Source organism: Rousettus aegyptiacus, unplaced genomic scaffold (genome assembly GCF_014176215.1).
Source record: "Rousettus aegyptiacus isolate mRouAeg1 unplaced genomic scaffold, mRouAeg1.p scaffold_m13_p_2, whole genome shotgun sequence".
Lineage (NCBI taxonomy): Eukaryota > Metazoa > Chordata > Mammalia > Chiroptera > Pteropodidae > Rousettus > Rousettus aegyptiacus.
The window spans coordinates 62,207,773-62,220,552 of NW_023416295.1; the positions used below are offsets into that span (position 1 = coordinate 62,207,773).

The following is a 12,780-nucleotide window of genomic DNA, read 5'->3' on the forward strand; positions in this document are numbered from 1 at the left end:
TATTTTTTCTCTTCTTAAATGGGGCCACAGTATTAGTACTTCCTACATCCTATTTTTTTTCTTTTGCGTCTGTTCTCAAACTTATCCAAAAAGCTAAAATTTAAAACAGGATATTTCAAATTTGCTTTCAGCCTTTTTGTTCAGAGGAATCGATATAAGGGATCCATTCTAACATGAATGCTGTCAATTATTCAAGAGCTTGATTGTGTATTTTGTGAATAACTTAGTTCTTTTATTTTGCTTTTTGAGAATCCTATCACTCCTTAATCTCTCTCTTCTTTTTAGCTTGAATATAACATAGGAAAAAGATTCTGACCTTCAATTTTATTACTCTATTAGCAAATTTGTTGAAAAGTTCAGTGAGCAATAAGGTTATAGTTAAAAGTGTTTCTCGACCTTTTTAACCTCCATAAAACTTTGAAAATTTTATCTTCTACTGAGTATGTCTATCAACCAGGAAAATGTTGTTGATTTTTTATACTTCGTATTATGAAACAGTAATGTAATGTAATAGTATTACGATTAAAAGTGGAGACTCAGTATAAGATTTTAAGTATTAAGTCCTACTTCTTAGCTTTGGTCCTGGGTATAGTTCTTAAATTTTCTGTGCCTCGGTTTCCACATCTCTGAAGTGTAATAATAGAACCTACATCTTGGGTGGTTTTGAAGGTTAAGTTAGTTGATGAATGTAAAGCCCTTAAAACGTATGTGTTTTCTGCTATTATTATTACACATATAATAAACATGCCCCTTCCTCTGCAAGTTTTGATGTTCCCACCAAATCTTTTGGTTTATTTTCAGAACACTTGCATGCATGGCTTTTGATAGTGATTTCCAAAAATATAGAGGTTGACAAGTAAAAGAATGCACTAATCACCCAAGGCCTTGTGAATGAATAGTTTGTTGAATTTTGTTTCAGAAAAGAGACAGTGAAGTATAAGTTAAAGAACACCAGGAGATGGAAGTCTTGGTCTTCGCTTGTTCGTAGTTATCTTGGGCAAGTCATTTAGCCACTCTAATCCTCAGTTTTCCTTCCTATAAAATGAAGATGTTTGACTTAGATAATTTCTGAGGTTTTTTTATATCCAAAATTCTGCTCTTTTTGCTGACAGGCGATTTTTTCAATTGGGATGCAAATGCTACCATATGCTATTTGCTTTATGAAATGATAAATTACTGTGGTGTCTTGTGCATAGTGAATAAGGTATTAGTGTTTGGATCTTGAATCTAGATGTTTGGCTTTTTCAGAACCTTTGAAAGAGGAAGGTGTGTGTGATGCACATCTTTGAGAGGACTACATGTTTGAAAATGGAGAATTTTTATTTAAGATTTTTAACTCTAGAAGCCAAAAAGGATGCTTTGTCTATTGCTTATTTGCTTGCCAATACCCACAGTGCACTTCTAGCCCATAGTGACGTGAGCTGAAAACACTTGAGTCTCATCTCTAAGGAAACAAACAAACAAAAAAATTAAAAGCAAAAGCTTTCTGAGAAGTAAGCTTCTAATTCTTATCAATGATTGAGGAGCAGTATTTCTGCTTTAAATTATCTTCCTCTTTCCTTCTTGGCTAAGGCAACAAGTATTTTTAGCTGTACACTAGGAGAGTGTTAACCAAAAAATGTTTAAATAGTTGTTTTATAATTGTTGTGATGCTTAATCTTCAAGGATGTTCATTGTTTGGTGTTTTCTTTCTTTACAAAATTTTATTCAGCTCATCACTATTATCTTTTGGGATGTGCTAAAAATGTTAATCAATTGATTGGAAAACCCAGGAATGTAATAAGTTATAGGAGACATTCATTATTTTTTAAATTCATTATTTATTAATTCAATTTCTACTTTAGCCCAATATTGCAAATATTTCCTTAAATATTTTTTGAATGTAGTAAAGTTGGAAGCAAATATTATCATCAAGCTAGAAAAATATGGTGAATATCATGCTAAAATATTTAGTGGGTAAACAAATTAGTTCCCCATTTAACTTTCGGAGTCATCATCGATAGCCTGATATCGTCTAATTTCAAGTGATATTCCAGGGATTAATGTGTGTCCTCGGGTTTATTTGATTTAGTGGCTATGTTGATCCAAAGGATAGAATTAAGAATTCGTTTATCAGATTTTCAAATTATCTCACATTTGATCATGTTGTTAATGCTTAGAATATAAGACTGGAATTAAGGTGAAGTTGATAAGGAAGAAAAGCAAAAAACATTTCTCGGTTATCACGATGCAGAGGATTCTTCGTGAAGTGCTAGGATAATGAAGAGCAGAGTGAGGAATAAAACTACACAGATCAAAAAAGGCTAGATCGATATTAAATTTTTAGAAGAGAAGAATACTGATGGTATGTTTAACTATTAGTTAAGTGAAAACCACAAATTTGCTACGTAAAACATGTTGCATCTTCCCAGAGTGCCAATGTTAGTTTTTTGTATATTGCAAAAAAAAAAAAAAAATTTATGAAGTCATATACTATATTTTATTGATTGTAAGGTTTACACCCCCAGTTTTAATATATCTAAAATAGGGTTATGTCTTAAAAATAATGGTATCTCGTAGTTTTATTGGCGGTTTTCCTCCTTTAGTGACACATAATCTTGGTTGAGTCTTAAAATAATTGGTATCTTAAATTCAGTGAAATGAGAGAGGGAGAGGTATTTGGGGAAAAAAATATCTAAACAATACAAAACTGTATAGTGTGAAAAATTGGTCTTCCTTTACATCTTCCCAACCTGTTCCCCCTCCCCATAAGTAGCTGTTCTTAACAATGCAATGGGTATCCACTGAGACATTTTTTCTATACATTGACAGACATGCATGTTTGGAAAAACATACTTAAAAACATACATATCTTATTTGTAGTTTTAAAAATAGAAATAAAATCAAAATAAATATTATTCTGTGGCTTGCTTTCTTCACCTAAAATTGTACCATGGATATTTTTCCATATCAATTTATTCTTTTTAATAAACTGAATGACAGAATGACTACGTAGTATGGATTTACCGTAATGAATTTAGCCCACCGATAGATTTAGAATAGTTCCCGTTTTCAATCCTACAGATAAGTGCTACAGTTAACATTCCTATATCTGACTCTTTGTGTATACATGGAGCATTTCTCTGAAATAACTTACTAAAATTGCTGAATTAAGGGGTTAACTCATCTTTGGTTTATAGCCTTGTTGCCCTGAACAAGCCTGATCCCGTCTGATCTTGGAAGCTAAGCAGGGTCAGGCCTGGTTAGTACTTGGATGGGAGACCACCTAGGAAGACCGGGTGCTGTAGGCATAAAAAATTTAAAAAGGAGGGATTGTAAGATGACAAGGGTCTTGCAATCTATGAGGTCAACCAAGGGTTGCCTCGTTTAAAAATAAAAAATAAGACGAAAAGATTAGCTCATTTTTAAAATTTGTAGATACTGGGAAGTATTATAAAACATTTTTATGTTAACATTAACATAAACATTTTTTTTTTCCGTTGAGAATAAGCCAAGTTCAAAATCTGAATCTGAAATAAAAACTTCAAAGAAGTTTTTGATTGTGGGAAGCAGCTTTAGGCTGTGGCCTCCAGGTTCCACAAGAATAATTTATTTACTCTCTGTTGTAATAATGTGGTCAAAAAAATCCCACAAAAACTTGAGACGTTGCATCCACTCACCTTCATTTCATAAGTGAAAAAACCAAGACCCAAACAGGTTAGGCAACTTGTGTAGAATGACCCAGACAATTTGTGATGGAACTGGACCTAGAACACTCCCCAGATCTATTTCTATAACAATGTTCTTTTTACGATGCCAAATCCAAGAGTTAATAATATCAAAAAACTAGAAAAAAACACTGAAGGGTGATGTAATTATATTATTTGTACGGTGCTTGCTCGACAGCTTACAAAGCATTTGGGAGTTGGGAAGATCTCCAAAACAGAAAACAGATTGCTCTCTGACCCAAATGGTGAGAACTTTATCTACTTGGAATCCAGATTAGAATCCCAATTTTCTTTCGAGCTTTCTTGGTTGATATTGCTTTCTAATATGGCTTGAAGTCCCCAGTCACTGATGGATTAAAATGATAATACATTCACAAAATTTAAATGAACACAAAGCTCAATGCTAGAGAATGTCAGGAAGAAGTGGTGTGTTTTTGGGACATGTTCTCATTATTTGTATGCAGATCTTGATGACAGTTGCACGTTGATGCTACATTTGGCCTTAGCCAAATTTCCAGAGAACTCTTAGCCAAGAGTACTGAAGTTCCATTTTTATTCTTTCTCATTTTTGATTCATCTCCATGAGTTTCCAATTCAGAAAAACATTTACGTGATTCAGTAGTGATATTTTTAAAGGTAAAAAGGACAGCAATATTTATAAAAGGTAAATGGAACTATAAGTTCTGAGTGGAGGGTTCTTGTACCAATCAGCATCCCTACAAAAACCATGTAACATTCCCTCAGTAGGGCCCGATGGGGTCTGGAAAGGGCATAATTGTAGAAGCTGGGAGGACTGAATCTTGTTAAGAAGGCTACCTTGAGAAGGAAGCATCCTTCCCTGTGGAGAGGAAGCCAAGGGATAAATAGCCCAATCTCATTCCCCTCCCTCACTCTGATCTCTATGAAGGTCCCCACTGGCCAAACCCAACCAGGATCCAAAGAGCAGAGCTTATTGGCCAGTCTCACGGTGCAAGAGCCAAGTGGGGAAGGGTGGAGTGTGGTCTGGAGAGGCAAATGGATACCGATTTCCTCTGCATTATTGATGGGCTCTGTCTGAGTATGTCGATGTCGGTAGATGAAATCATGCAATTTGAAGGCATTCCTTAAACATACCTCTGAAGAGGCTTCTGAAGCTCTGAAGGAGATGCTGTTAGTTCTTTTCCACTGGAGATGTGTGCTGGCTTTCATATGTGAAAATACTTCCACTACAGGTGATGACTTGGGTTTTAATTCCTGTACCATTCCTTTAAATAAAGATTCGGAGTACTTTAACAAGTTCTGAAATGGGAGAAAATAAAAGATTTAAATGTCAGTTTTATGGAGAAGGCTTGAGAAGCTAAACTATGTAGGCTTTCATGACTGCCTTCAAATACACAAAGGACTCTGCAGATAAGGGGCAGATATAGAAAAAGCATGTATCAGATCCACTTGTGGCTCAGCTGTGCTCCACTGTCATGACTAGACCAGAAGAATCCCCAAAATGCCATCATATCACGATTTTTACCACATAAAAACAGTGGGAGGATTGCTGAGAGTGAGGATTAGCATCGCGAAATTTCACAGCCTCCTCATTAAAAGATGTGTTGACTAAGTCGGGGAGGGAATGCTGATAGTGTCTCTTTTTACAGTGTTAAAGGCAGAACTTGTTTTGGGAGGTATAGGAAGCCCATGGAAGGTAGTAGCTTGGAGTCTAGGCCTTGCCATTTTTAGTAAAGTTAAACAGATTTTGTGTGTCTATTAAAAAGTCAGTTTTGACTGGTTGCTGGTTACACAGTTCGTAAAATTTGTGAAAATACATTGAATTGCATATATATGATATGCGCAAGTTTCTGTGTGCGCAGCACACTTCAATTAGAAATTTTGGAAGTCTCTTTTGGGAAAACAAGTGTAACTCGTGGGATTTTGGAAGGCTGGGGTTGAGATTAGGAAATATGTAATGAAGGCTCTTGCTTCCCATTGTTAGGGCTTGTGAAATATAGAAAGGAGTAGATTCATACACTGACTGGATGCCAGAGTCCTAAGTTCAGAATGAGTGCTAATTATTGACTGGCAGACAAGCTGGCCAAGGACGGGACAAATGATTCATCACTGGGAGATGAGAAAATTATATCTTTCCAATGCCTGGAGTAGGAGGTTCTCTCACTGATTGATGTACACCTTGGCCTTTGCGTCACTGCCCTCCGTGGGACATTACTATAGTGGTGGTCACATGCCCATGTATGGCAGAAGCCTTACGTCTCTGAAAACTGTGATTATTAAGGTAAGAGGGACTCTGTGGAGGGGATGTTCTCTCTTCCTCCAACATTGTCTGTAGGGTCAGAGCCAAGTTGTTCTCAGTAGTGAGATCTGGTCCTTATGCTTACAGAACCACGCCAGTGTTTCAGTTTAGAGAGCCAGTTCTGATGATAAGGAATAAAATGATGATTGCCATGACTCTTGGTTGAGGTTTACTTGAATAAAGTTCTAAGTTTCAAATGTTTACTCTTGGAAGGGTATGTGCTTGATACATGGGTGTATACAAATACTCAATAGAAAAGTACTATGTAAGTCTTTAAATAAATATTATGTAAGGAGCTGTATTAAAGCTAAACTAGCATATGTATTGTATGAACACTACTTGAATGTTTTCATTTTCAAAATTTACATACATTTAAAATAACATTTATTATTTTTTGGAGATTGGGTTCTTATATTATTTTTATAGCTCTAATTAATAAATTATTACTACTGCAGAGTGCAATGTTGTAAGAAGGGTGTGGTAGATCTTATCATTGACATACACAATTTGCATTTGTTATTATAGATGCTTTCTTCAGCTATGGCATTTTGAAAGATGTGTGTGTTAAACTCCTTGGATCAAAACTATAATATATATAAAGAATGGTGCCAACTATGCAAGATATTATAACTATTAGAATTTTATTAGGACCGAATAGTATGTTGATAAATATGATATTGTTTCATCTTGATTTTGAGATATACACTGATATAAAGAAAGCTAAGAAGAAAAAAGTCGTTCATGCCACATTCCAAACTTAGTGTGGGTGAATTTCCCCCCCAAAAAATAATTTAAAAGAAAGAAAAGAGAGAAGAATATAAATAAGGTAAAAAAAGAACATGGAAAGGCATAACCTAGATTCTATGAATGTTTTGATTCATATCCCTTTTAACTGAAACATATTCCGGCTGTAAGATGTGCAACTAGTTGTTAGATTTTCATTTGAGTGTTGCATTTACATAGAGAAGCTGGCTTTCAAAATGCCAGCCAGCAGCCAATTCAAATACTGAAGATTTGTCTGAATTAGTAACTAGTTTAGTAAGAAGATTTCTTGAGAACGTGGAGAGGGCTCACATCAGATACCTTGTACTGGAAACTCAGCCAGAATTTTGTCAGTTGTGATCTACTCATTTCTTAGGTTATTTGAATTTTCGGTGCTTAACTTAGGGCTTACGAAGGCTATGAACATAAAGCCTCACCTCCATGTACTTAATAAAAGATGAATACTTTTAAAGTTCCCATCGCCTTCCTGGAAGAAACTTGAGGATATTTATCAGATAGCCTCTGGCTATAAACTATACAATTTCATGTAAAAAGAGCATATTATCCTATGAGCATTTATGTTAAATGACTTCCGAGATCCCCTGGCCAAGACCATTGATAGACTGGAAGTATTTCCCAATTTACTGATTGGGCCTTCCTCTGGGTCTTGAGTCTCCAAGAAATTATTGGACCTTTCTGCTATACTGGGGGACAGATCAGACACAGGTAGGTGGTCCTCTTCATTGTACTTAGACACAAAGACACCCAGCCTCTAATTTCAAAGAAGTCTTTTAAAAATTATTTATTTATTTTTTGTTTTTATTTTTATTTTTTTATTTTATTAGTGTTCTGCAGCGCATACATTGGGGGAAATTATTTGCAGAAGGTAATTGAGAGCTGTCAAAGGATTTTTAAACTGGAAAGTGATATGATTAGATGTGTGTTGGTCAGGATGAAAAAGATTTGAGGAGAGGGAGAATTCAGGCAGGGCGTCCAATTAAAAAGCTAGTGAAATCTTACAGGTATGAGACGATGGAGACCTCAACTAGGGCAGTAACAGTGGGAATAGAGAGGAGGAGGTGAACTGAGAAATATTTAAGTCATAAATGCAGCAGGTTTAATAACTAATTATCTCAGGAAGAGAGAAGAGTCAAGGGTAAACCCTTTTACTCTGGTTTGGGTGACTGATTGGTTAGATGATGATGCCACTGAGAACAGGAAATTAGGCCATTCCTTCTGATGTCTTTTGAACTGGCTCAGGGTGAGCACAGGTTAGAAGCAGATCCATGTTTTGGAGGCCTCAGTCCTCCAACTGTTGATCTCGATTCTAACTACAAAAATTACTGGCTTCATCCCATGGTTGTGAAAGAGTTTTGTTCTGGAAAGCCAGGACCCCTAGTGACCAAGAACTAGCTACAGAATAATCACATTCTAGCTCTCTCCCTTCTGGGCCTTGTACCCATCCTTATATACCCTATTATGCCGTGTCTGGAAACCATAGAGGAAAATGTTCTGTGCTTCTTTGCCCTCTCTCTTGAGGAACTTCTCAGCAAAGAAATCTTCAAATTGATTTTTAAGCATTCCTTTCCTCAGTAAATGAGTATTACTCCAAGTGACGACTAGATTACAAAAAATGATAATTGAGATATTGCTCAGATGGTAACAGGAGGAAAACTATTTTTAAAAATCTTATTCTCCTATATATGTTTCTTTTTTCTTTTAAGGAATAAAAATATCACATGTTTCCAGAGTATCACCTATCTCTTAATTTTGGTAGATGAGTTTCTATCTATTAATTTAGCATGCCTGTTGAAACATGTAAAAAAAAAATGGGCCCCTAGCCAAATAAGTTTGACAGTGACCACATTCTATGCTTCTTTTTCAAAGATTCAGAGCACACAGTAGGATGCAAAAGTCTCTTAGTGTACTGTAATAAATAAAGCAATTAAATTTTGTTTAACCCAAAGATAACCCAAACTTATTTGACCTTAGAATTCCCCCATCCCCTCTTTTATTTGCCTAAGGAATGCCTATTAACTACTTGAAGAACGAGTATTCTGCAGAATGCAGTTGGGGAAATGTTGGTGTAGTTATTTACACCAGCCTTATTTGCTGCAAACAGTCTTGGTGTCTTAAATTGGCTGGATTTGTGGGATAGAATGGACTTAACATGGGATAGATGTATCTGCTTCTGGGGCCTTCCTCTCAAAGAATTGGATTCAGTTAGTTTGAGGTGGGGCTTAGGATCGACATTGTTGGCAGACATTCCCAAGATGATTTTAACCTACACACTTTGAGAAGTAATAGGTCAAATTACTGTCTTCATCAGCCAGAGAGTCTGTGACAGCATATAGCACTTAGAGTTTCCCTTTTCTTTTAGGTCACTGTCTATTTGCCCTATCTTCCACTGGAACAATAAGGACTTCGAAGCAGAAGTGTCTTTCTTATTCATCTCGCTACCCTGCACAGTCTTGCTTGCCTGTGTGCTTGCCCCAAGACAGCTGCTCAATAAATGGTTGCTGGAATGAATTGAAATTCAATAACCTTAATTTCTCCAGAAATCAGGAGGGACCTCAGGAATGGTCAGAAGTGATCGTACATGATACATTTGTCAGGGATTCCCAAGGGACACACACACACACACACACACACACACACACACACACACACACACACACATCCACGACCACCTACACTGTAATTTTTCTTTGAAAAATTAAAGTAAATTTTAAAATGATGGTTAGCAGGTTTAGAAAATTAAAAGGCTTATATTTTAAAAAGGGCCAGAGTGTGGAAAGGGAAACTCAGTCTTCTCTCCTTATATTTCCAACTGGGCTATATTGATTTTAAATGAATTGGTGACAATGTAAGTCTTCCTCTTTCTCTAGCTCCTAGATCCTACTCTCTAGAGTCCATCTCTCTTAAGAGTTTACTTCTTTTTACTAACAGCTTTATTGAGATATAATTCACATACTGTACAATTCACCCATTTAAAGTGTACATTTCAGTGGTTTCAGTATATTCAGAGTTGTGCAGCCATCACACAGTCCATTTTGGGACATTTTAATTACCCCAGAAATAAATCCCTAACCCATTAACAGTCACTCCCCATTTCCTTCTAACTTTCCCAGCCCTAAGCTGTCCCTATGGATTTACCTATTCTCAACATTTTATACATATGGAATCATACAATATGTGGCTTTCCATGACTGGCTTCTTTCAGTTAATATAATGTTTTCAGGCTTCTCTGTGTTGCAGTACATATCCACATTTCATTTATTTTTACTGCCAAACAATATTCTGTTGTATGGCTATAATACATTTATCTATTCATCCATCGATGGACATTTAGGTTGTTTCCCCATTTTGGCTGCTATTAATAATGCTGCTATGAACATTTGTGTACAAGTTTGTGTGTGTATATGGAACTTAATAGTTTCTTGGTCAGTCATCAAAATGCAAGCAATTTTTGATAATGTGAGATATATTGAAGATATATGGAAAGTTCAGGGTATTTCTGCATCCCGCTCCAGTGACCTATATCTCAGCTATTTCCATATAACTCTGCTGTAATCAGTGTGGTCCCCTCACAGTTGGGAGTATGCAACGCTCGATCTCAAGTGTAAGAGTTGTGAACACTATTCCTCCCTTTTTGAAAGCTCTTCTCTGCCCTCCCTTCTTTACAGCCTTCACATTGCACAAGGTCCAACTCTTATTCTATTTTTCTGAAGCTCATCCCAGTGTTTCCAAACTCTTCTGAATTTACATAGCAGCATCTACCCTCCTCACCTGGGCATTAACCACCTGTAACTTAGTATGGCTTCTTCAACTGTTTCATATGTCTGTTTCTCATCTTTGCAAATATAAGATGCTAAGGACAAGGATCAGGTGCTGCCATTCCTTTCTGTCTCCCTTCCCTCAACCCCAGTGACGCAAGAGTAAGATAGGTGAATAAGAAAGACATGTAGCATGATGGCACACAAATTAATATTGAATGAGCAAATGGATGCTATAGCTTAAAGCTTCTGTGATATCCGTGTTCTCAATTCATAGTAAAATGTGACTGGTTTGCACCAATCATTGAGGAAATGATGAATCATCAATTAAACCAGGTGCAGCTCTGAAATTGCAAGGGGCTCATAAAGAATTGCTGACTTGTCACAGAAAATGCTGAAAGACATTTTGTTTAGAAATAACCCTGTCTGAGCATCATATATTCTCTTCATTTCTTCTTACTTGTTCTCATTTGCGAGGACATGTTCAGGGACATTGTCTTGACAATAGAATCTTTGCAACTTCCTCTCTTTTATTTCCAAGTCTGGATCATAATTTAGCAACTCTATCATTATCAGAGCCATTATGTCTGTGATGGGCATATCCAAGATTTCCGTGACTTCACAAACAAGGTCAGCTCTTCGAGTCCCACACAAATGAATCTTCTCATGTTAATCTCTAAAGCCAAATAGAAACGACAAAAAATTACAGGAAGTCAGACAGAAAGGTATAATATTTTGAAGCAAAGGTATGTTAGTCTTTCTGTTACTTGGCAATGAAAATTTCAACCATCTTCTATAAAACCTACTCTTGAGATATTTCTCTGAAGATGAGACTGTTAAACAAATCATTCCAGTTCTTTGAGCTAGTTATGAAAAATTCCATGGAAATAACTCTGCCTAAATTAAATTGCCATATTAATTCATAACCTTAATTTTTGTGTGATGCTGAAAAGAACTATAGACTCGGACAGTAGCCATTGGTAATTGCTATCCTGGTTTAAAATGAGGGCCCGGCTGAGGGTCAAAGGGCAGATTGTACATTGTTGTGAAACTGTGTCTGTTACTTAATATTTCAGAGCCACACTGAGTCACTTGGACACAGCTGAGGTAGGTAGAATCATGAGAAACCCGTTCAATAGGAATGTGTCCTTGCATCCCCAGGGCCCTTCCTGTAGAGACGGGAGTCATCTGGGCGATTGCCTTACTTTCATACTGTGAAAATACACTGACATATTTGTTCAACAAACATAGAGTTTTTTGTGAAAGCATCAGCTTTGTCAACTAATTCTAGAGCTATCTATTGGTAGCCTATATATAGGGCCAGTAAATAAGTCAGAATATTACTAAAGAATTTTTTACAGAAGTGTTTTTTTTTTTTCCTGAGCATTTAAACAAACGGCGAGTACCTATGGCGTATCCAACACCATGTAATAGAGTAATAGACATAGAAGATGTTTCCAGTATGAAAATGCTTAGAATTAAGAGAACCAGATCCATGCATATGAAACAATCAGGAGGAAGCATAAAATGGTGGGACGGGCTTTATTTTGCAAGAAGAATTAGATTCATCACAGTGTTTGTCATTTACTAACTGTTTGGATTTTGACAAATTACTTATCTTTCTGAGTCTACTTCCTTATTAGTAAAATGGGAATAATCATATCCTTACATGATCATTGTGGTGATGAAATTAATTTAGATAACATATATGAGGAGCTAAATATTGTTCCTGACAGATAGTTTAATGAGGTTTAGATATTATTATTAATAACTAGAAGAGAGTTTTGGATGACTTAAATCAGATTCAGGAAGTTTGGTATAAACATAGGTACAAAAGAATTGGAAATCACAAAAAGACTTTGGAGGCATGGAATTAGTCAGCGTAATTTTATAAAAGTAACAATATTTAAATCAGACTAGTTACCATGTGCAGTGGGCTAAAATTGTTCTAAGGGTTCTAAATGGATTCTTTCCCTTAATTTTGACAAGAACGTTATGATGTAGATACTTTTATCATTCATTTTCTAGGCATAGAAAATGTTACATAAATTGTCCAAAGTCACGTAGCTAGTAAACGGTGGAATTAGGATTGGAATCCTAGTGTATGACTCAGAGCCTCTTCCTGAAACAGGAACGTGAAGGGTTTGGGTGGCTAGAAAGGAGGGCATGGCAGATCAAATGGAGAAACAGAACAAAAAAAGAATAAGCAGAGAAGTGGCAGACCGATAAGGAGGGAGACCTGCTGGTTCTTGGACAT

At 36.2% G+C, this 12,780-nt stretch overlaps 1 protein-coding gene and 1 pseudogene across 4 annotated transcripts in view; both read left to right on the forward strand.

Moving 5' to 3' along the window:
• The window catches only part of CACNB4 (calcium voltage-gated channel auxiliary subunit beta 4), a 208,052-nt gene that overhangs the window by 101,723 nt on the left and 93,549 nt on the right, over positions 1–12,780 (forward strand). The window lies entirely within an intron of this gene.
• Positions 3,172–3,290, forward strand: LOC118614549 (annotated as a pseudogene).